This window comes from Tamandua tetradactyla, chromosome 13 (assembly GCF_023851605.1).
Source record: "Tamandua tetradactyla isolate mTamTet1 chromosome 13, mTamTet1.pri, whole genome shotgun sequence".
In the NCBI taxonomy this organism is placed as follows: Eukaryota; Metazoa; Chordata; class Mammalia; order Pilosa; family Myrmecophagidae; genus Tamandua; species Tamandua tetradactyla.
Window position 1 is genome coordinate 65,925,675 of NC_135339.1, and position 21,799 is coordinate 65,947,473.

Below are 21,799 nucleotides of genomic sequence, written 5' to 3' on the forward strand. Positions count from 1 at the left end.
CTGGGTTGTCCAGTTTATCTAACGAACCATGGTGAAAGAGATGTCACAGAAATTACACTGAAATCACTTCTTTCCCATGTCCAGAATGGTTCTAGAATGTCAGTAGAGGGGGTAATCAGTGGATCTCTTTCCATGTGGGAGCCAAAGGATCATTAGATCATTGTATGGAAGATGGGAATGCAAATCCCTAAGCATCAAAAGCTTTCCCAGGGAGTGGCTCAGGATGAGGGACAGTGCATTTGTGTCTCTTCATCTGCTGCTCTGGTGAAAACATGGTGCACTATCCTTGAGATTTCCAAAAGAAAACTAGCCAGAGCAGTAGCAGTGCAAAGTTATCCCTTAGATTATGCAAGACTGTCATATTTCTGATTAACTGTTTTATTGTTAACGATGAAAAAAAAACATATACTAAAAAGCAATACATTTCAAAGCACACTGCAAGAATTAGTTCTAGAACAGATTTCAGAGTTTGGTTATGGGTTACAGTTCCACAATTTTAGATTTTTCCTTCTAAATGCTCTAAGACACTGGAGACTAAAATATCAATCTCATGATTTCAGCAGTCACACTCGTTTGTTAAGTCCAACCTTCTCTGTTATAACTCCTCCTTCTCCTTTGACCTTTCTTCCAACCTTTAGGGGTATTTGGGCTATGCCCATTTTAACTTATGTTGGAAAGGGGTTGTTGATAATGTGAGATCAGGAGATGGAATTAGTGAATATTCTGGAGAGGCTGGTCCCTCTGGGCTTCAGAACTTAATCTTGCCTAGAAAGCCATCTGGAGATTATAGGTTTCTGCAAAGTATCAAAGTGCATGGAACCATTGTAGAATCTCAGATAAAGCCCAAGGTGTTCTTTAGGGTTGGCAGGAATGGCTTTGGTTGGGGTTTGGCAAACCACAATAAATAGCAATATTTAGTTGAAGCTTGTTTAAGAGTAGCCTGTTGATTCTGTTTGAACCCTCTCAGCCACTGATACTCATTTGTTACAATTCTTTTCCCCTTTTTGGTCAGGAAGGTATTGCTGATCCCATGGTGCCAGGGCCAGGCTCCTCCCTGGGAATCATACCCCAAGTTGCCAGGAAGACTTTCACCCTAGGATGTCAAGTCCTATGGAGTGGGGAGGCTAATGATTTTGCGTGCAGAGTTGGGCTTAGAGAGAGACCACCTATGAGCAACAAAAGAGGTTTTCTGGAAGTAACTCCAAGACGTAACTATAGGTATGCTTAGCTTCTCCGCTACATAAATAAGCGTCACAAGACCAAGCCTCAAGACCAAGGATTTGGCCTATTGACTTGGGAGTCCCTAATGTTTGAGACAGTATCAGGAGTTTTCCCAGGGGTAAAGTTTAATAATTCCATAGTTTTTCTTCCATCCCTCAAGGGACTTTGCCAATGCTTTTTATTTTATTTATTTTTAATTTATAAGTGGGTTTTTAAATTGTGAAATATAACATATATACAGAGAAAAGTAAGAAAAAGCAATAATTTCAAAGCACACTCCAACAAGCAATTTCAGAACATATTTCAGAGTTTGTTATGGGTTACCATCCCACTATTTCAGATTTTTCCTTCTAGCTGCTACAAAACACAGGAGGCTAGAAGAAATATCAATTTAGTGTTTCAGCGGTCATACTCATTTCTTAAATGCTATCTTCTCTGTTATAACTCCTTCTTCTCCTTTTCTAAAAAAAATATTTTTATTGAGAAATATCCAAACACATACTGTCCAACCATATCATAAAATTAATGGCTCACAATATCATCATATAGCTCTACATTCATCACCACGATCATTTTTAGAACATTTGCATCATGCGAGAAAAAGAAATAAAAAGAAGAAAAAGAACTCATGTATCCCATACCCTCCCTCCCTCTCACTGATCCACAATATTTTAATCTACTCAATTTTTATCCTTTATCTCCACCTATTATTTTATTTATTTATTTATTTTTGGGGGGTGCATGGTCCAGGAATCGAAACTATATTTATTTACTTTTTATCCTTTTTTTTTTTTTTACTCATCCATCCATACCCTGGATAAAAGGAACATCAGACACAAGGTTTTCACAATCACACAGTCACATTGTAAAAGCTATATAGTTATAGTTTTCTTCAAGAATCAAGGCTACTGGAACACAGTTCAACGGTTTCAAGTAGTTCCCTTTAGCCACTCCAATACACCATAAACTAAAAAGGAATATCTATATAATACATAACCTCCTGATTTATTTAAAATCTCTCAGCCATTGAGACTATATTTTGTCTCTTTTATCTCTTCTCCACTTTGGTCAAGAAGGCTTTCTCATTCCCATGATGCTGGGTCCTGGCTCATCCATGGGAGTCCTGCTCTACATTGCCAGGAAGACTTACACCCTGGGAGTCATGTCCCACCTGGGGAGTGGGGGTGGCAGTGAGTTCATCTGGCAATTTGGCTTAGGGAGAGAGGCCACATCTGAGCAACAAAAGAGGATCTCAGTGCATGACTTTTGGGCATAATTATCAGTAGGTTTAGTGTCTCCTTTGCAGGAATATGCATCATAGGGGTGAGCCCCAAGGTTGAGGGCTCTTCCTATTGAATTGGTTGTTCCCAATCCCTGTGAGAATATCAGGAATTTCCTATATAGGGAAGTTTAATATTTCCTCCTTTCTCCCCACTCCTCCAATGGGACTTTGGGAAATAGTTTTTTGCTCTCTGCCCAAATTACTCTGAGTTATAACAGGGTATGACACTAACCTGTACAAACCAACAAGATCTCACATCATATTCAAGATCCCATGTAATTACTGTGTTCAAGTAAATTGACCATACAAGTTAAATTAGATAATGTGTTATCAAAAACATAAATTTTGCGCCAAATAAACATCTCTCCCTTTGGTCTCACACAGAGGTTGAAGTTTGAAAATATGGGCCTTATCATCCTTTACCCAGTATTCTGATTTACCTTGGTCCTATCCACATCAGCTTCATTTATATCTCTAGATGAAGTCTGATCACTGTTTTCAGGTTTTTTTTTAACAGTTGCTGAATGGGGCAATGCTAACATTCATAGCTTCAGCGCTCTAACTCTGAGTCTCAAGTATCGCATAAATACCTGAAGTTAAGGGAACAACCAGGTTATATACAAGTAGCTCAATATCTCAAAATTTAGAACCATCAGATCCAACTCCTAAATATATGTGACTGCTGTAAGAGCTTACGGTCTAGGACCCTTTACAATAGGCCCCAACCTGATAACCCATGCTCTCAACTTCAATTCTCTGAGTTTGTATATTATAGTTAATCTGTATGAGTGAGGCATGATATTTGTCTTTTTGCTTCTGACATTTTATTCAACATACTGTCCTTAATGCTCATTCACATAGTTGCATGCTATTTTAATTTGCTGAAGCTGCCAAAATGCAACACACCATAGATGCATTGGCTTTTAATGAGGGTATTTATTTAGTTAAAATTTTATAGTTCTTCAGAGGAAAGACAGCTAGCTTTCATCTCAGTTTCTCTGTCACATGGGAAAGCACACGGTGACATCTGCTGTCCTTTTCTCCTAGCTTCTGTATTCCAATGGCTTTCCCCAGGGAGATTCCTTTCTGCACTTTCAAACATCAGGGCTGAGCTGTGAGTGCTGAGGTGGGCTATGGTGAGCTGTTCTGCTCTCTTCTGACCTCTCACTTTTAAGCCTCCAGCTAATTAAATTAAACCTCGCTCATTGTGGAAGGCATTCCTTTAGCCTACCAAAAATATAATCAGCCATAGATGAATTTCACATATTGATGATTTAAGTTCCCAGAAAAAGAGCAATGAGGCATCATCACCTGGCCAAGTTGATACCTGAACCTAAATATCACACATGCCTCCCAACTTCATTCTTTCTTGCAGCTGCTTAGTAGTCTGTTGTATGTAAAACCACAGTTCCCCCTTCCATTCCTCAGTGGCTGTACACTCAGGCCACCTCTATTGTGAATCCTGAATAGTGCCTCCAAAAACAACAATGTGCAAATGTCCATTCTTGTCCCTACTCTCAGTTCCTCTAGGTATATACCAAGCAACAGGGTTGCAGGATCATGTGGCAACCCAACTAGTCTCCTGTGGGACCACCACGCTGCCCTCTGGAGGGGCTGTACCACTCAGCTTCCCTACCAAAAGTGAATAAGTACATCTCTTTCTCCACATTTTCTCTAACACTTGTTTCTCTCTGTTCATTTTTAAACAGTTTATTAAAACATCATACACTTCAACCTAAGTAAATAGCCATGCCTTTGCTACCATCATTTATATGAAGACATTTCCTTTTCTTCTGCAAGGAATTCATAGCCCTCCCCCATATCTCCCATTTGCTTTGGCATAATGCCTTTGTTACATTCAGTGGAAGTATATTATCATGTTACAGTTGACTATAGATCCTGGCTTGCATTGATTGTATTTTTTATGTATGCCATCCCATTCTCAACACCTTGCAATGTTGACATTCATTTTTTCTCTCTCATGCAAAAACGTGTTTTTATATTTTACATTTAATCACTATCATTGTCTACTTTAGGCATTCCTAAGTTATCCTGTCTCAGTCTTTATCCCTTAAAATTCCTTCTGATGTCTACGTGTTCCCAGCCCTTCTTCCTCAACCATGCTCACATTCAGCTTCATTCAATGTACTTATATTATAGAGTTACCATCAGGTAGTATTGTGCTATTCATTTCTGAATTTTTACAATCAGTCCTGTTGCACAATCTGTATTCCTTCAGCACCAGATGCCCAATCTCATCTCTCTAACTCCTAGTAACCTGTGTTCTTAACTTTAACTCTCAAAGTTCACTCATTAATGTTAGTTCATATTAGTGAGATTGTACAGTATTTGTCCTTTTGTTTTCAGTTGATTCATTTGGCATAATGTCCTCAAGGTTCATCCACATTGTTACATGCTTTATGACTTTATTCTGTCTTACAGCTGTATAGCATTCCATTGTATGTATATACCACACCTTGTTTAGCCACTTGTCTCTTGATGGACATTTGGGATGTATTCCATCCCTGGCAATTGTAAATAATGCTGCTATAAACATTAGTGTGCAGATGTCCATTTGTGCCCTTACCTTCAGTTCCTCTGAATATATACCTAGGAATGGAATTGCTAGATTATATACAATTCTATGTTTAGCTTCCAGAGGAACCACCAAACACCCTTCTGAGGCTGTTGTACCATTTTATATTCCCAACAAGAGTGGATACTGTGCCTTTTTCTCCACATCCTCTCCAGCACTTGTCGTTTTCTGTGTGTGTGTGTTTTTTAATGGCCATCCTAGTAGATGTGAGATGATGTCTCATTATAATTTTGATTTGCATTTCCGTAATAGCCAATGAAGTTGAGCATCTTTTCATGGGCCTTTTAGCTATTTGTATTTCCTCTTCTGTAAAGTGTCTATTCATGTCTTTTGCCCATTTTTAAATTGGGTTGTCTTTTGGTTGCTGAGTTGAAGGATCTCTATATATTCTGGATACTAAACTCTTATCTGATATGTGGTTTCCAAATATTGTCTCCCATTGTGTAGGCTGCCTTTTTATTTTCCTGACAAAGTTCTTTGATTCATAAAAGTGTTTAATTTTGAGGAGATCCCATTTATCTATTTCTTTTTTCAATGCTTATGCTTTGGATGTAAGATCTAGGAAGCTACCTCCTATTACAAGGTTTATAAGATATTTCCCTACATTTTATTCTAACAGTTTTATGGGCTTAGCTCTAATGTTTTGTTCTTTGATCCATTTTCAGTCAGTTTTTATATAAGGTGTGGGCTATGGATCCCCTTTCATTCTTTTACATATGGATATCCAGTTCTCCAAATACCATTTCTTGAAAAGGTTGTTCTGTCCCAGTTGAGTTGCCTTGATTGCCTTATCAAAGATGAATTGTCCATAGATGAGAGGGTCTATATCTGAACACTCAATATGATTCCAATGGTCACAATATCTATCTTTATGCCAGTACCATGACTTTTTGACCACTTTAGCATTGCAATATGCTTTAAAGTCAGGTAATGTGAGAACCCTCACTTCATTTCTTTTTTCCTCAAGATATTTTAGCTATTTGGGATACCCTGTCCTTCAAATAAATTTGGTTATTGGTTTTCTATTTCTGCAAAGTAAGTCATTGGGATTTTAATTAGTACTGCATTGAATCTATAAATCAATTTGGGTAGAATTGACATCTTAACTATATTTAGTCTTCTAATCCATGAATACAAGTATGCCTTTCCATTTATTTAGGTTTTCCATTATTTTTTTTTAGCAATTTCTTGAGGTTTTCAATGTATAGGTCTTTTGTTAAATTTATTCCTGAATAGGTATGGGGTCCAAGATGGCAGCTTAGTGAGGGGTGGAATTTAGTTCATCCTGCAGAGCAGCTAGTAAATAGCCACGAACAGTACAGAACTGCTGGGGCCACATCAGTGACTGGACACACCGTGTACACCAGTTTAGAAAGCTGGACCAGCTGCGATCGCACCCAGAACCATGAGTCCCCCAAGCCAAGGAGGCTGGTGCCCCCCCCCCACAGGTTGGTTCCCAGAGGAAAAGGAAAGAGACTTTATTAACAGCAAGGGGCTGAGCTCAACCAAGCTCAATTGTGGAATTAATTAACAAATTCTAACTACTAAAGATAGACCCCCAGCTCAGCTGAACCTCGAGTAAAAGCTGAGGTTGCTGTATTTGCCCAGCACAGAGGGGGCAGGGCTGATGGAAAAAGAAAAAGAAAAACAGGTTCTTTTGGACTGGACAGGATGAAATACTTGAAAAGGTCTGGGCCCTGAAGGAAAGGAGGGGGTACAAAGGACCTGGGGGTACATAGAGCAACATACCAACTTAAGCTCTTGATTGGCAAACCTGAGGTACAGGGATCATGCTCTGAATAGGATTCTTTTCTTTCTTTCTTTTTTTTTTTTTTTTTTGTGGCTGTGCTTTTACTGCTTGACTACTCTTTGTATACAACTGCAAGGCTTCTCAGGCTCCAACTCCCCCAGGCAAGGGTGGAATTAAGCTTGTCTGAAAGACAAAAAGTCTGGTCAGGTAAAAGGAGGTAATTCCCTGGAGGCTGTGCCTTCCCCAGGAGAGGGGTGGGGCCCAGCTCAGGTGGAACCCCTTCCTCAAGGAATTCAGACCCTAGGGTCTGGAAAACTGAAATGATTAAAGCCAGCCTACAGTCTCTCCTCTGTCTCAACCATTCCCCCAGTAGGGAGCATCTGCTGAAATTAAAGGTACTGCATCTCCTTATGCTGGTGCGACCTGCAGGCAGCAGAATAAGAAAAACACAGAGTCCAGAGGCTTCATAGGAAAGCCTTTCAACTTCCTGGGTCTCACCATCAGGGAAAACTGACACAAGTGACTCTTTCCTCCTGAGAGGAGGTCAGTCTGGTCTGGGAAAATCTGACTAGGGTCTATAATACCTAAGTAGACCCTCTTAAGTAAAAGAAAAAAAGGGCACCATACAGGCAGGGCAAGAAACAAGAAAACAAGAACTGAAAATTTCTGATCTGTTAAACAAAACCTAAGCTAGAGGTCTAGAATAAGCTGTACTGAAGGTCAAAGAACAGATAGTCAACAAAGTCATTCAGCAAGAAAATCCTAGGTAAAAAAAGTGAAAAACAATCTCCAGAATAAGCTAATTAAGGAAATTAAATGTCTAGTTGGCAGCAAAAAATAATGAATCATACTAGGAAAATTGAAGATATGGCCCAGTCGAAGGAAGAGACCAACAATTCAAATGAGATTCCATTATGTAACTTGAAACAATTAATTCAGGATGTTTGAACAGACATGGAAAATTTCATCAAAATCAAATCACTGAATTGGGGGAGGATATAAAGAAGGCAAGGGGTGAACAAAAAGAAGAAATTGAAAGTCTGAAAAAACAAATCACAGACCTTAAGGGAATGAAAGGCACAGTAGAAGAGATGGATAAAACAATGGAAACCTACAATGTTAGATTTTAAGAGGCAGAAGATAAGATTAGTGAACTTGTGGATGGGATATCTGAAATCCGATAAGCAAAAGATTGGAAAAATATAAGCAGGGAAGTGAATGACAACATGAAGCGCATGAATATACATGTTGTGGGTGTCCCAGAAGGAGAAGAGATGGGAAAAGGAGGAGAAAAACTAATGGAAGAAATTTTCCCTGAAAATATCCCAACTCTTATGAAAGACTTACAATTACAGATCCAAGAAGGGCAGTGTATCCCAAACAGAATAGATACAAATATGTTGCCTTAGTTTGCTAGCTGCTGGAATGCAATATACCAGAAACGGGATGGCTTTTAAAAAGGGGATTTAATAAGTTGCTAGTTTATAGTTCTGAGGCCAGGAAAATGTCCCAATTAAAACAAATCTATAGAAATGTCCAATCAAAGATATCCATCCAGGGAAAGATACCTTGGTTCAAGAAGGCTGATGAAGTTCAAGGTTTCTCTCTCAAGTGAGAAGGCACATGGTGAACACAGTCAGGACTTCTGTCTCAGTTGGAAGGGCATATGGTGAACACAGCATCATCTGCTAGCTTTCTCTCCTGCTTCTGTTTCATGAAGCTCCCCGGGAGGTGTTTTCCTTCTTCATTTCTCTGGCTTGTGGACTCTCTGCTTCGTGGTGCTGTAGCATTCTCTGCTCTCTCTGAATCTCCTCCATTCTCCAAAATGTTTCCTCTTTTATAGGACTCCAGAAACTTATTAAGACCCACCCGAATGGGTGAAGTCATGTTGTCACCTATTCCAGCTTAACAACCACTTGATTAAATCACACTTCCAAGGAGATGATCTGATTACAGTTTCTAACATACAGCATTGAATAGGGATTATTATTCTGCTTTTATGAAATGGGATTTAGATTAAAACATGGCTTTTCTAGGGGACATGCATCCTTTCAAACTAGCACAGACATACTCTAAGATACTTACTAATCAGAATGTCAGACGTCAAAGAGAAAGAGGAATTTGAAAGCAGCAAAAGAAAAGCAACCCATCAAGTACAAGGAAAACCCAATAAGACTATGTGTAGATTTCTCAGTAGAAACCATGGAGGCGAGAAGAGAGTGGTATGATATATTTAAGATACTAAAAGATAAAAACTGCCAACCAAGAATTCTAATATCCAGTAAAATTGTCCTTCAAAAATGATGGGGAAATTAAAATGTTTTCAGACAAAAACATAACGGAGAGAATTTGTGACCAAAAGACTGGCTCTGCAAGAAATACTAAAGGGAGCACTAGAGACAGATAGGAAAAGACAGGAGAGAGAGATGTGGAAGAAAGTGTAGAAATGAAGACTATCAGTAAAGGTAAAAAGAAGAAAAATTAGATATGACACATAAATTCCAAAAGAAAAAACAGTAGAAGAAAGTACTGCCCTTACAATAATAATACTAAATGTTAATGCATTGAACTCCCCAATCAAAAGGCATAGACTGGCAGAATGGATTAAAATACAGGGACCCATCTATATGCTGTCTACAGGAGATGCATTTTAGATCGAAGGATAAACATAGGTTTGAAGTGAAAGGTTGGGAAAAGATATTTCATCCAAGTAACAATGAGAAAAGAGCAGGAGTAGCTATACTAATATCCAACAAATTAAACTTCAAATGTAAAACAATTAAAAGAGACAAAGAAGGACACTATGTATTAATAAAAGGAACAATTCAACCAGAAGACATAACAATCATAAATACTTATGCAGCAAGTCAGAGTGCTCCAAAATACATAGGGCAAACACTGAAAATACTGAAAAGAGAAATAGACATATCTACCATAATATTTGGAGACATCAATTCCCTGCTCTCATCAATGGACAGAACATCTAGACAGAGGATCAATAAAGAAACAGAGAATTTGAATAATACAATAAATGAACTAGACTTAACAGACATTTATTGAGCATTACACCACACAACAGCAGGATACACCTTTTTCTCAAGTGCTCATGGATCATTCTCAAGGATAGACCATGTGCTGTGTCACAAAACAAGTCTCGATACATTTAAAAAGATTAAAATCATACAAAACACTTTCTTGGATCATGAAGGAATGAAGTTGGAAATCAATAATAGGCAGTAGGCAAGAAAATTCACAAATATATGAGGCTCAACAACACACTCTTAAACAACCAGTGGGTCACAGAAGAAATTACAAGAGAAATCAGTAAATATCTTGAGGAAAATGAAAACAAAAACCCAACATATCAGAAATAGAAAAAACAATAACCAAATTTATCTGGAAGGGCAGCATGCCCTGAATAGCTAAAAATATCCTGAGAAAGAAAAATGAAGCCAGAGGTCTCACACTACCTGACTTTAAGGTGTATTACAAGGTTACAGTGGTCTAAACAGCATGGTACTGGCATTAAGATAGATATACTGACCAATGGAATTGAATTGAGTGTTCAGATATAGACCCTCTCATCTATGGACAATTGATCTTTGATAAGGCAGTTAAGTTAACTCACCTGGGACAGAACAGTTTCTTCAATAAATGGTGCCTAGAGAACTGGATATCCACATGCAGAAGAATGAAAGAGGATCCATATCTCATATGCTATACAAAAATTAACTCAAAATGGATCAAAGAGCTAAACATTAGGTCTAAGACCATGAAACTTCTAGAAGAAAATGTAGAGAAATATCTTATAAATTTTATAATAGGAGGTGGTTTCCTAGATCTTACACCCAAAGCACAAGCATTGAAGAAAGAAATAGATAAATGGGAACACCTCAAAATTAAACACTTTTGTGCATCAAAGAACTTTGTCAAGAAAGTAAAAAGACAGCCTACACTATGGGAGTCAATATTTGGAAACGATATATCAGATAAGGGTCTAGTATCCAGAATATATAAAGAGATTCTACATCTCAACAACAAAAAGACAAAAATTCCAATTACAAAAAGGGGAAAATGTATGAACAGAAACTTCTCAGAAGAGGAAATACAAATGGCCAAAAGGTACATGAAAAGATGCTCAACTTCCCTGACTATTAGGGAAATGAAAATCAAAATCACAATGAGATATCGTCTTACATCCACCAGAGTGGCCACTATCAATAAAGCAGAAAGCGACAAGTGCTGGAGAGGATGTGGAGAAAGAGGCACACTTATCCACTGTTGGTGGGAATGTAAAATGGTACAACTGCTGTAGAAGGCAGTTTGGCGGTTCCCTAGGAAGCTAAATCTAGAATTTCCATATGATCCAGCAATACCATTGCTAGGTATCTTTTCAGAGGAAATCAGGGCGAGGACACAGACATTTGCACCCCAATGTTTATAGCAGCATTATGTACAACTGCCAAGAGATGGAGTCAGCCCAAATGTGCATCAACAGATGAGTGGCTAAACAAGCTGTGGTATGGAATATGATGGAATATTATGCAGCTGTAAGACAGAATAAAGTCATGAAGCATGTAACAACATAGATGGACATTGAGGACATTATGCTGAGTGAGATTAGCCAGAAACAAAAGGACAAATACTGTATGGTCTCACTGATATGAACTAACATTAGTGAATGAACGTGGAGAATTTCAGTTAAGAACAGAGGTCATCAGAAGATAGAAATAGGGTAGATATTGGGTAATTGGAGCTGAAGGGATACAGATTGTGCAACAGGACTGATTGTAAAAATTCATAAATGGATAGCACAATACTTCTTAATTGTAGCACAATAATGTTAGTACACTGAATGAAGCTGAATGTGAGAATGATAGAGGGAAGAAGGCTGGGGGCACAAATGAAATCAGAAGGGAAGATAGACTATAAAGCCTGATGGTATAATCTAGGAATGCCTAGAGTGTACAATGATAGTGACTAAACGTACAAATTAAAAAATGTTTTTGCATGAGGAAGAACAAAGGAATGTCAGTATTGCAGGGTGCTGAAAATAGATGGTAATTCATATTTAAAATCTTAACTTATGTGAGATTAAAGCAAAAAATGTTTATTTGGTACAAAATTTATGTTTTGACTAGTGCATCTCCTAACATAACTTATATGGACAGTTTAACTGAACACCATAAGTACATGGAAGCTTGAGTAGGACATGAGATTTTGTAGGTTTGACAAGAGTGACGTCCTGATAAATCCCAGAGTGATTTGAACAGTGACTAAAAAAGTATTTGCAAAGTCCCCTTGTGGGAATGATGAGAAAGAGGGAAATTTCAACTTCCCCATTTGTAGAAGGCCTGATATTCTCGGAAGCAGTGAGGACAACAGAATCAATAGGCTGAACCTTCAATCTTGGAGTTTGTTCATATGAAACTTATCCCCACAAATGACAGGCTAAGCCTATTTAAAATTAGGCCTAAGAGTCACCCCAAGAGAACCTCTTTTCTTGCTCAAACGTGGTCTATCTCTCACCCAACATGGCAAGAAAACTCACTGTCCTTCTATATGGGCCATGACTCCCATGGGTGTAAACCTCCTTGGCAATGTGCAACAAAAATCCTAGAATGAGTTGGGACTTAGCATCAATGGATTGAGAACCTGTCTCAACTGAAAGGGGGAAGAGAGAAATGAGACAAAATAAAGTGTCAGTGGCTGAGAGATTTCAAATAGAGTTGAGAGGTTATCCCGGAGGTTATTTTTATACATTATATAGATAACCCCTTTTTAGTTTAAGATGTATTAGAGAGGCTAGAGGGAAGTGCCTGAAACTGTAGAGCTATGTTCCAGTAGCCATGTTTCTTTAAGATGATTGTATAATGATATAGCTTTCACAAAGTGACAGTGTGATTGTGAAAACCTTGTTCTGATATGCCTTTTATCTATGGTATGGATGGATGAGTAAAAAATATGGATTAAAAATAAATAAATCATAGGGGAACAAATGTTAAAATAATTTGTGTAGATGGAAATACTAGTGGTCAATGAGAGGGAGGGGTAAGAGGTATGGTATGTATGAGATTTTTCTTTTTTATTTCTTTTTCTGGAGTGATGTAAATGTCTGGAGAAATGATTATAATGATTTATATACAACTGTGATGATATTGTAAGCCATTTATGGAACACCAAGTATGAAATGTCCATATGTTAAGAATGTTCGTGTTATATGTTGATTATTTTTTTAATAAACATTTTTAAAAACCACAACTTTCTTATGTATGAGACTAAAGCAAAAACAATGTTTATTTGGTACAAAATTTATATTTTTACTAGTGCATTTCCTAATATAACTCATATGGACAATTTACCTGAACATCATAAGTACATGGAACCTTGAATAGGGCATGAGATTTTGGAGGTTTGTCCAGAGTGATGCCCCAGTAAATCCCAGAGTGATTTGAACAGTGAATAAAAAAGTATTTACAAAATCCCTTTGGGGGAATGGTGAGAAAGGGGGAAAATTCAACTTGCGCTTTGGGGGAACTCCTGATATTCTCTCAAGCAATAGGGTCAACCAAATCAATAGGCTGAATCTTCAATCTTGGGGTTTGTCACTATGAACGTTATCCCTACAAAGGACAGACTAAGCCTACTTAAAGTTAGGCCTAAGAGTCACCCCCAGAGAACCACTTTTATTGCTAAGATGTGGCCTCTCTCTCTCTCAGCCAACACAGCAAGCAAACTCACTGTCCTCCCCCTCTCTACATGGGACATGATCCCCAGGGGTATAAACCTCCCTGGCAATGTGGGACAGATACTAGAATGAGCTGGGACTCAGCATCAATGGATTGAGAAACCTTGATTGAAAGGGGGAAGAGAGAAAGAGACAAAATAAAGTGTCAGTGGCTGAGAGATTTCAAACAGAGTCTAGAGGTTATCCTGGAGGTTATTCTTATGCATGATACAGATATCCCCTTTTTAGATTAAGGTGTATTAGGCTAGAGGGAAGTACCTGAAACTGTAGAGCAATGTTCCAGTAGCCATGTTTCTTGAAGATGATTGTATAATGATACAACTTTCGCAATGTGACTGTGTGATTGTGAAAACCTTGTGATGCTTTTATCTATGGATTGGACAGGTGAGTAAAATATATGGATTAAAAATAAATAAATAATAGGGGAAACAAATGTTAAAATTAAAAAATATATATATATTGAATAAATGGAAACTCTAGTGGTCAATGAGAGGGAGGGGCAAGGGGTATAGTATATATGAGTTTTTTCTTTTTTTGGAGTGATGGCAAATGTTCTAATAAATGATCATGGTGATGAATATACATCTATGCAATATCATCTATGTGATGATATTGTGAGCCATAGATTGTACACCATGTGTGAAATGTTTGTATATTAAGAATGAATGTGCTTGTATGTTGTTGCATCAATAAAAATTAAATTAAAAAGAATGTTTGTATGTCAAGAATGTTTGTTTGTTGCTTATAATAAAATAGTTTTAAAAAATAAAAAAATCCTAAATATTTGATTCTTTTGGTTGCTATTGTAAATGGATTTTTTTCTTGATTTCCTCCTAAGATTGCTCATCACTGCTATATAGAAACACTACTGATTTCTGAATGTTGATCTTGTACCCTGCCACTTTGCTGTACTCATTTATTAGCTCCAGTAGCTTTGCTGTAGTTTTGGAATTTTCAACATATATAAAATGTCATCCGCAAACAGTGAGAGTTTTACTTTTTTCTTTCCAATCTGGATGCCTTTTATGTCTTGTCTAATTGCTTTGGTTAGAACTTCCAGAACAATGTTGAATAACAATGGTGACAATGGGCATCTTTGTCTTGTTCTTGATCTTAGAGAGAAAGTGTTCAGTCTTTCCCCATTCAGTATGATGTTAGCTGTGGGTTTTTCATATTTTCCCCTTATCATGTTGAGGAAGTTCCCTTCTATTCTTATCCTTTGAAGTGCTTTCATCAAGAAAGGATGTTGAATTTTTTCAAATGCCTTTCTGCGTCAATTGAGGTGATCAATTGACTTATTGATATGATGTATTGCATTAATTGATTTTCTTGAAGAGTTTCAGCAGGATTGGTACTAATTCTTTCTTGAATGCTTGGTAGAATTCACATTTGAAGCCATCTGGTCCTGGACTTTTCTTTACTTGTGATTGGTTTGCTAAGTTCATCTATTCCTTGTCAAGCCTATGTTAGTTGTTTATGCCTTTTGAGGAAGTTGTCCATTTCATTTATATTGTCTAATTTATTGACATATATTGCTCACAATATCCTCTCATTACCTCCTTTATTTCTGTGGGGTCAGTGGTTATGTTCCCTATTCCATTTCTGATTTTTATCTATTAGCATCCTCTCTTTTTTTTTGTCAGCCTAGCTAAGGGTCCATCAATTGCATTGATTTTCTCAAATAACCAACTTCTGGTTTCGTTGATTTTCTTGATTGTTTTCATGTTCTTGATTTCATTTATTTCTGCTCTAATCTTCGTTTTTTCTTTCCTTTTGTTTGCTTTGGGATTAGTTTGCTGTTCTTTCTCTAATTTTTCCAAGTGAACAGTTAATTCCTCCTTTTTGGCTCTATCTTCGCTTTTAATATAGGCATTTAAGGCAATAAATTTCCCTCTCAGCACTGACTATGCTGCATCCCAGAAATTTTGATATGTTGTGTTTTCATTTTCATTTGCCTCAAGATATTTACTAATTTCTCTTGTAATTTCTTCCTTGACCCACTGGTTGTTTAAGAATGTGTTTTTTAGCCTCCATATATTTGTGAATTATCTGGCCCTCTGCCTGTTATTGATTCCCAGCTTCATTCCATTATGATCTGAGAAAGTGCTTTAAATAATTTCAATGTTTATAAATTTATTGAGACTTGCTTTGTGACCCAGCATATTGTCTGTGCTGGTTTGAATGATGTATATACCCTAGAAAAGTCATGTTTTAATCCTAATACCTTTTGTAAAGGCAGCTGTTTCTTCTAATCCTTATTCAGCATTGTATGTTTGAAACTGTAATTAGACCATCTCCTGGAGATATGATTTAATCAAGAGTGATTGTTAAACTGGATTAGGCAGGGGCATTTCTCCACCCATTTGGGTGGGTCTTGATTAGTTTCTGAAGTCCTATAAAAAAGGAAACACTTTGGAGAATGAGAGATTCAGAGAGAGCAGAGAACAACATAGCCATGAGAAGCAGAGAGCCCTCAAGCCAGCGACATTTGGAGATGAAGAAGGAAAATACCTTCCGGGCAGCTTCATGAAATAGGAAGCAAGGAGAAGAAGCTAGCAGATGATGCTGTATTCACCATGTGTCCTTCCAGATGAGAGAAAAACTGTGTTTGCCATATGCCCTTCCACTTGAGAGAAACCCTGAACTTCACTGGCCTTCTTGAACCAAGGTATCTTTCCCTGGATGCCTTGCTATAGATTTATTTAATTGGAACATTTTCTCAGCCTTACAACTGTAAATGAGCAACTTACTAAATTCCCCTTTTTAAAAACCATTCCATTTCTGGTATATTGCATTCCAGCACCTAGCAAACTAGAACAGATTTTGGTACCAGAGAGTGAGGTGCTGCTGCTGCAGTTTGCAAATACCAAACATGTTGGAACAGCTTTTTAAATGAATAAGGGGAAAATTCTGGAGGAGTTGTAAGAAGCTTGATAGAGAAGGCCTAGAATGCTTTAAAGAGACCATTGGTAGAAATGTGGACTCTAAAGACACTTCTGATAAAGCCTTAGATGGAAATGAGGTGTGTGTTATCATAGACTGGAAGGAAGATGAGCCTTGTTTTAAAATGGCAGATAATCTGGCAAAATTGACTAGTGGCTTTGGCTGGAAGGCTGATTTTAAAAGCCATGAACTTGGATGTTTAGCAGAAGAGATCTCCAAATTAAATGTCGAAAGTGCAGCCTGGTTTCCCCTCACAGCTTATAGTGAAATGCGACAGGAGAGAGATAAGCTTAAAACTGAACTCTTTGAGTACAAAGAAACCAGAAGTTGATGTTCTGGAAAATTCTGGGCTTCCAATAAGGGAGACCCCAAAAAATAGTGCTCCATGTGAGGATTTGACCATATGTGGAACCAGTCAACTATTTCAGAGAAAGCCAAATTTGGACATGGAGTTATCCAGGAAGGATTTGTGGAAACTCCTTATGTCTAATGGGTATGATCCAAGGCTACTGCATAGAAAGCCAACAAGAGTGCTGTGAGACTTGTATAAACAGAGCCGCTGCCAGTCTGGGCTGGGGGTTCAGAAAAGGGGCACATTGGAGGAAAAACAACTTCAGCAGCTGACGTCTGAAGTCAAGAAGCCTTGGGCTAGGAAAGCGGACCCACCCAAGCCCATGGAGAGGGTGAGTTTGCCCCAAAGGCAGAGGATGGACCTTCCACCTCTTTGCAGTGGAAGAGTCATGCAGCCTCAGGCCTTCGAGAGGGTGAAGCATATTCCCTGGGGTTTGGGGAGAGCCTGTCTGCCACCACATGGAGGGGTTGAGCATGTGCCCCGGAGATGGCAGACAGCGCGGGTGTGGCCCCAATGCTTGGAGAGGGTAGAGCCGAGAAAAAGGTGGTCTCCCCAATGTCCCCCAAGGTTGCATTCAGAGAGAGGCAGGCCTCTGTGTAGGCCTTTGGAAAAGGTGGGACTGCTGCTTTCAGAAGCCCCAAAGATAAATGACTCTCAGATTTTGAAATCTAATGGACTTTGCCTTGTGGGTTTTCAAAGCCATATGGGTCCAGTGACCCCTGTGTTCCTTCCTCCCTATGGAAATGGGTATATGTATCCTATGACTGTTCCTCCTTTGTATGTTGGCAGCAAATAACTTGTTTTGAGTTTTTATAGGTCCAGAGACAGAGGATAACTTCGCCTTAGAACAGACCATGCCTGTAACTAACTTTGATAGGAGTTTGTACTGTTTCTAACTTTGTATTTTATTTGTATTGCTACTGAAATGGTTTAAGGATTTCTGACATTGTTATGAAATTAATGTATTTTGTATATGGGGAAAATGTGTCTTTTTTAAGAACCAGGGGGTGGAATGTGCTGGTTTGAAAGGATGTATGTCCCCTAGAAAAGCCATGTTTTAATCTAAATCCTATTTTGTAAAGGCAGAATAATCCATATTCAATACTGTATGTTTGAAACTGTAATCAGATCACTCCCTGGAGATGTGATTTAATTGAGTGGTTGTTAAACTGGATTAGGTAAATGACATGTCTGCAGCCATTTGGGTGGATCTTGATAAGTTTCTGGAGTGCTATAAAAGGGGAAACATTTTGGAGAAAGAAAGAGATTCAGAGAGAGCAGAGAATGCTGCAGCACCACGAAGCAGAAAGTCCATGAACCTGTGACCTTTGGAGATGAAGAAGGAAAACGCCTCCCGGGGAGCTTCATGAAACCGGAAGCCAGGAGAGAAAGCTGGCAGATGACACCGTGTTCTCCATGTGCCCTTCCAGCTGAGAGAGAAGCCCTGACTGTGTTTGCCATGTGCCTTCTCACTTGAGAGAGAAACCCTGAACTTCATCGGCCTTCTTGAACCAAGGTATCTTTCCCTGGATGGAAGCCTTAGATTGGACATTTCTATAGACTTGTTTTAATTGGAACATTTTCTTGGCCTTAGAACTGTAAACTAGCAACTTATTAAATTTCCCTTTCTAAAAGCCATTCCGTTTCTGGTATATTGCATTCAGGCAGCTAGCAAACTAGAAATGGTCTATCTGTGAGAATGATGCATGAATACTTGAGAAAACAGTTTATCCTGCTGTTATGGGGTGTAATGTTCTGTAAATGTCTGTCAAGTCTAGTTCATTTATCGTATCATACAAAATCTGTTTCTTTATTCATCCTCTGTTTAGATGCTTTATCCTTTGATGAGACTGGGGAATTGATGTCTCCAACTATCATGGTAGAAGTGTTTGCTCCTCCCTTCATTGTTGTCAGTGTTTTACTTATGTATTTTGGAGCACTCTGGTTCAGTGCATAATATTTATGATTCTTATGTCTTCTTGTTCAATTGTTCCTTTTATTAATACATAGTGTCCTACTTTGTCTCTTTTAATAGTATTACATTTAAAGCCTAATTTGTCAGTTATTAGCATAGCTACTTCTGCTCTTTTCTGGTTATTGTTATTGGGTGGGTCACATCTCCGCGGGAACAATCAAAATGCTCCCACCCAGCAATAATGAATGAGGATTAAAGGACATTGCTTTTCTGGGGTCCACCATAGATTCAAACCAGCACATTCCACCCTTTGGACCCCAAAAAGACATGTTCTTTCCAAATGTAAAACATTCATTCCATAACAATATCAGAAAGCCTTAAACCATTTCAGTAACAATACATTTAAATACAAAGTTACAAACAGTATAAACTCTCATCAAGTCAGTTACGGGAATGGTCTGTCCTAAGGCAAAATTCTCCTCCAACTCTGGACCTGCAAAACTGCCAACATATAAAAGAGGAACATTCATAGGATACATATACCCATTTTCATAGGGAGGAAGGAACACAGAGGTCATTGGACCCATACAGTTTTGAAAACCCACAGGGCAAAGTCCATTAGATTTCAAAATCTGAGAGTCATTTATCTTTGGGGCTTCTGAAAGCGGCAGTCACCCTTTCCAAAGGCCTACGCAGAGGCCTGCCTCTCTCTGAATGCAACCTTGGGGGACATTGGGGTGACCACCTTTTTCTCGGCTCCACGCTCTCCAAGCATTGGGGCTGTATCTGGGCTCTCTGTCATCTCCGGGGCACATGCTCAACCCCTCCATGTGGTGGAAGCCAGCCTCTCCCCAAACCCCAAGGAATGTGCTTCACCCCCTCCAAGGTCTGAGGCGGCATGACTCTTCCATTGCAATGAGGTGGAAGGTCCATCCTCTGCCTTTGGGGCAAACTCACCCTCTCCATGGGCTTGGGTGGGTCCGCTCTCCTGGCTCAAGGCTTCTTGATTTCAAACCTCAGCCTCCATGGTTTTGCCTCTGAAGTTATTTTTCCTCCAATGTGTCCCTTTTCTGAACCCCCCAGCCCAGACTGGTAGTGACTTTGTTTATACAGGTCCCACAGCATTCTTGTTGGCTTTCTACATGCCTTGGATCATGCCCATCAGACATAAGGAGTTTCCACAAATCCTTCCTGGATAACTCCATGTCCGAACTTGGCTTTCTCTGAAATAGTTGACTGGTTCCACATATGGTCAAATCCTCACATGGAGCACTATTTTTTTGGGTCTCCCTTATTGGAAGCCCAGAATTTTCCAGAATATCAATTTCTGGTTTCTTTGTACCCAAGAGTTTATTTCTCAGTTTATCTCTTTCCTGTTGCATTTCACCATAAGCTATGAGGAGAAACCACGCTGCACTTTCGACATTTAATTTGGAGATCTCTTCTACTAAATATCCAAGTTCCTGCTTTTAAAATCAGCCTTCCAGCCAAAGCCCCTAGTCAATTTTGCCATTTTAAAACAAGGCTCGCTTTCCTTCCAGTCTGCAATAACACATGCCTCATCTTTCTTCAAGGCTTTATCAGAAGTGTCTTCAGAGTCCACATTTCTACCAATGGTCTCTTCAAAGCATCCTAGGCCTTCTCTATGAAGCTCCTCACAACTTCTCCAAATCTTCCCCTTATCCATTTAAAAAGCCATCCCAACACGTTTGGTGTTTGCAATCTGCAGTGGCACTCCACTCTCCAGTACCAAAATCTGTTCTTGTTTCCTAGCTGCCAGAACGCTATATACCAGAAATGGAAATGGCTTTTAAAAGGGGGAATTTAATAAGTTACAAGTTTACAGTTCTAAGGCTGAGAAAATGTCCCAATTAAAACAAGTCTATAGAAATGTCCAATTTAAGGCATCCATGGAAAGATACCTTGGTTCAAGAAGACCGATGACGTTCAGTGTTTCTCTCTCAGCTGGAAGAGCACATGGGAAACATGGCAGCATCTGCTGGCTTTCTTGTGGCTCTACAAAAAGGGACTCTCTCCAAAATGTTTCCTCCTTTACAGGATTCCAGTAAGCAACTCCACCTTCAATGGGTGGAAACACACCCATGTTTTTTTTCATCTGTTCTATTGTGCCTTTCTTTCCCATAAGTTCTGCAACTTGTTTTTTCAAACTTTAGAATCCTTCTTTTAATTTGTCCACTGTCTTCTTTATATCCTCTCTCAATTCATTGATTTGATTTTTGACAAGATTTTTCATGTCTGTTCAAACATCCTGAATTAGTTGCTTAACTCCTGTATCTCATTTGAAGTGTTGATTTGTTCCTTTGACTGGGCCAAATCTTTGATTTTCTTAGTATCCTAGTATGACTCATTAGTTTTTCCTGGTGTCTAGGGATTTGATTTCCCTAACTAGTTTTTCTGGAGGTTTTTTCATTCTTTTACCAGGGTTTTCTTGTTGGATAGCTTTGTTCTCTATCTGTTCTTTGGCATTCAATTCAATTTATTCTAGACCTCCACCATAACTTTTGTTTAACTGATCAGATTTTTTCTGTTTTGTTTTTGTGGTTCTTGCCCTGCTTATTTGGAATCTTTTTTTTGCCGAGGCTCCCCTCGGATATTATCAACTACCATCAGATTTTTCCAGACCATACAGGCCCACATCTGAGGAGGAAAGAGTAGCCAGTATCAAGTTTCCCTGAGGGTGAGACCTGGTAGGTTGTCAGATTGTTCTCTGAAGCTTCCAGACCCTGTGCTCTTCCTATCCTGCTCAGCATGTGGCACTTGTTAGCCTGCAGCTCCCCACCAGTGTAAAGTGATGTGGTACCTTTAATCATCAGCCTCTCTTGCCAGTGGTGCAGTTGAGACAGAGGCTGAGGTAGTAGACGGGCTTTGATTGCTTCTGTTTTCTAGCCCCTGGGCTGAATTCCCTGAAGGAGGTCCTCCAGTTGAGCTGTGCCCTGCTGCTCTTCCCTTGAAGAAGATATGCCCTTTAGGA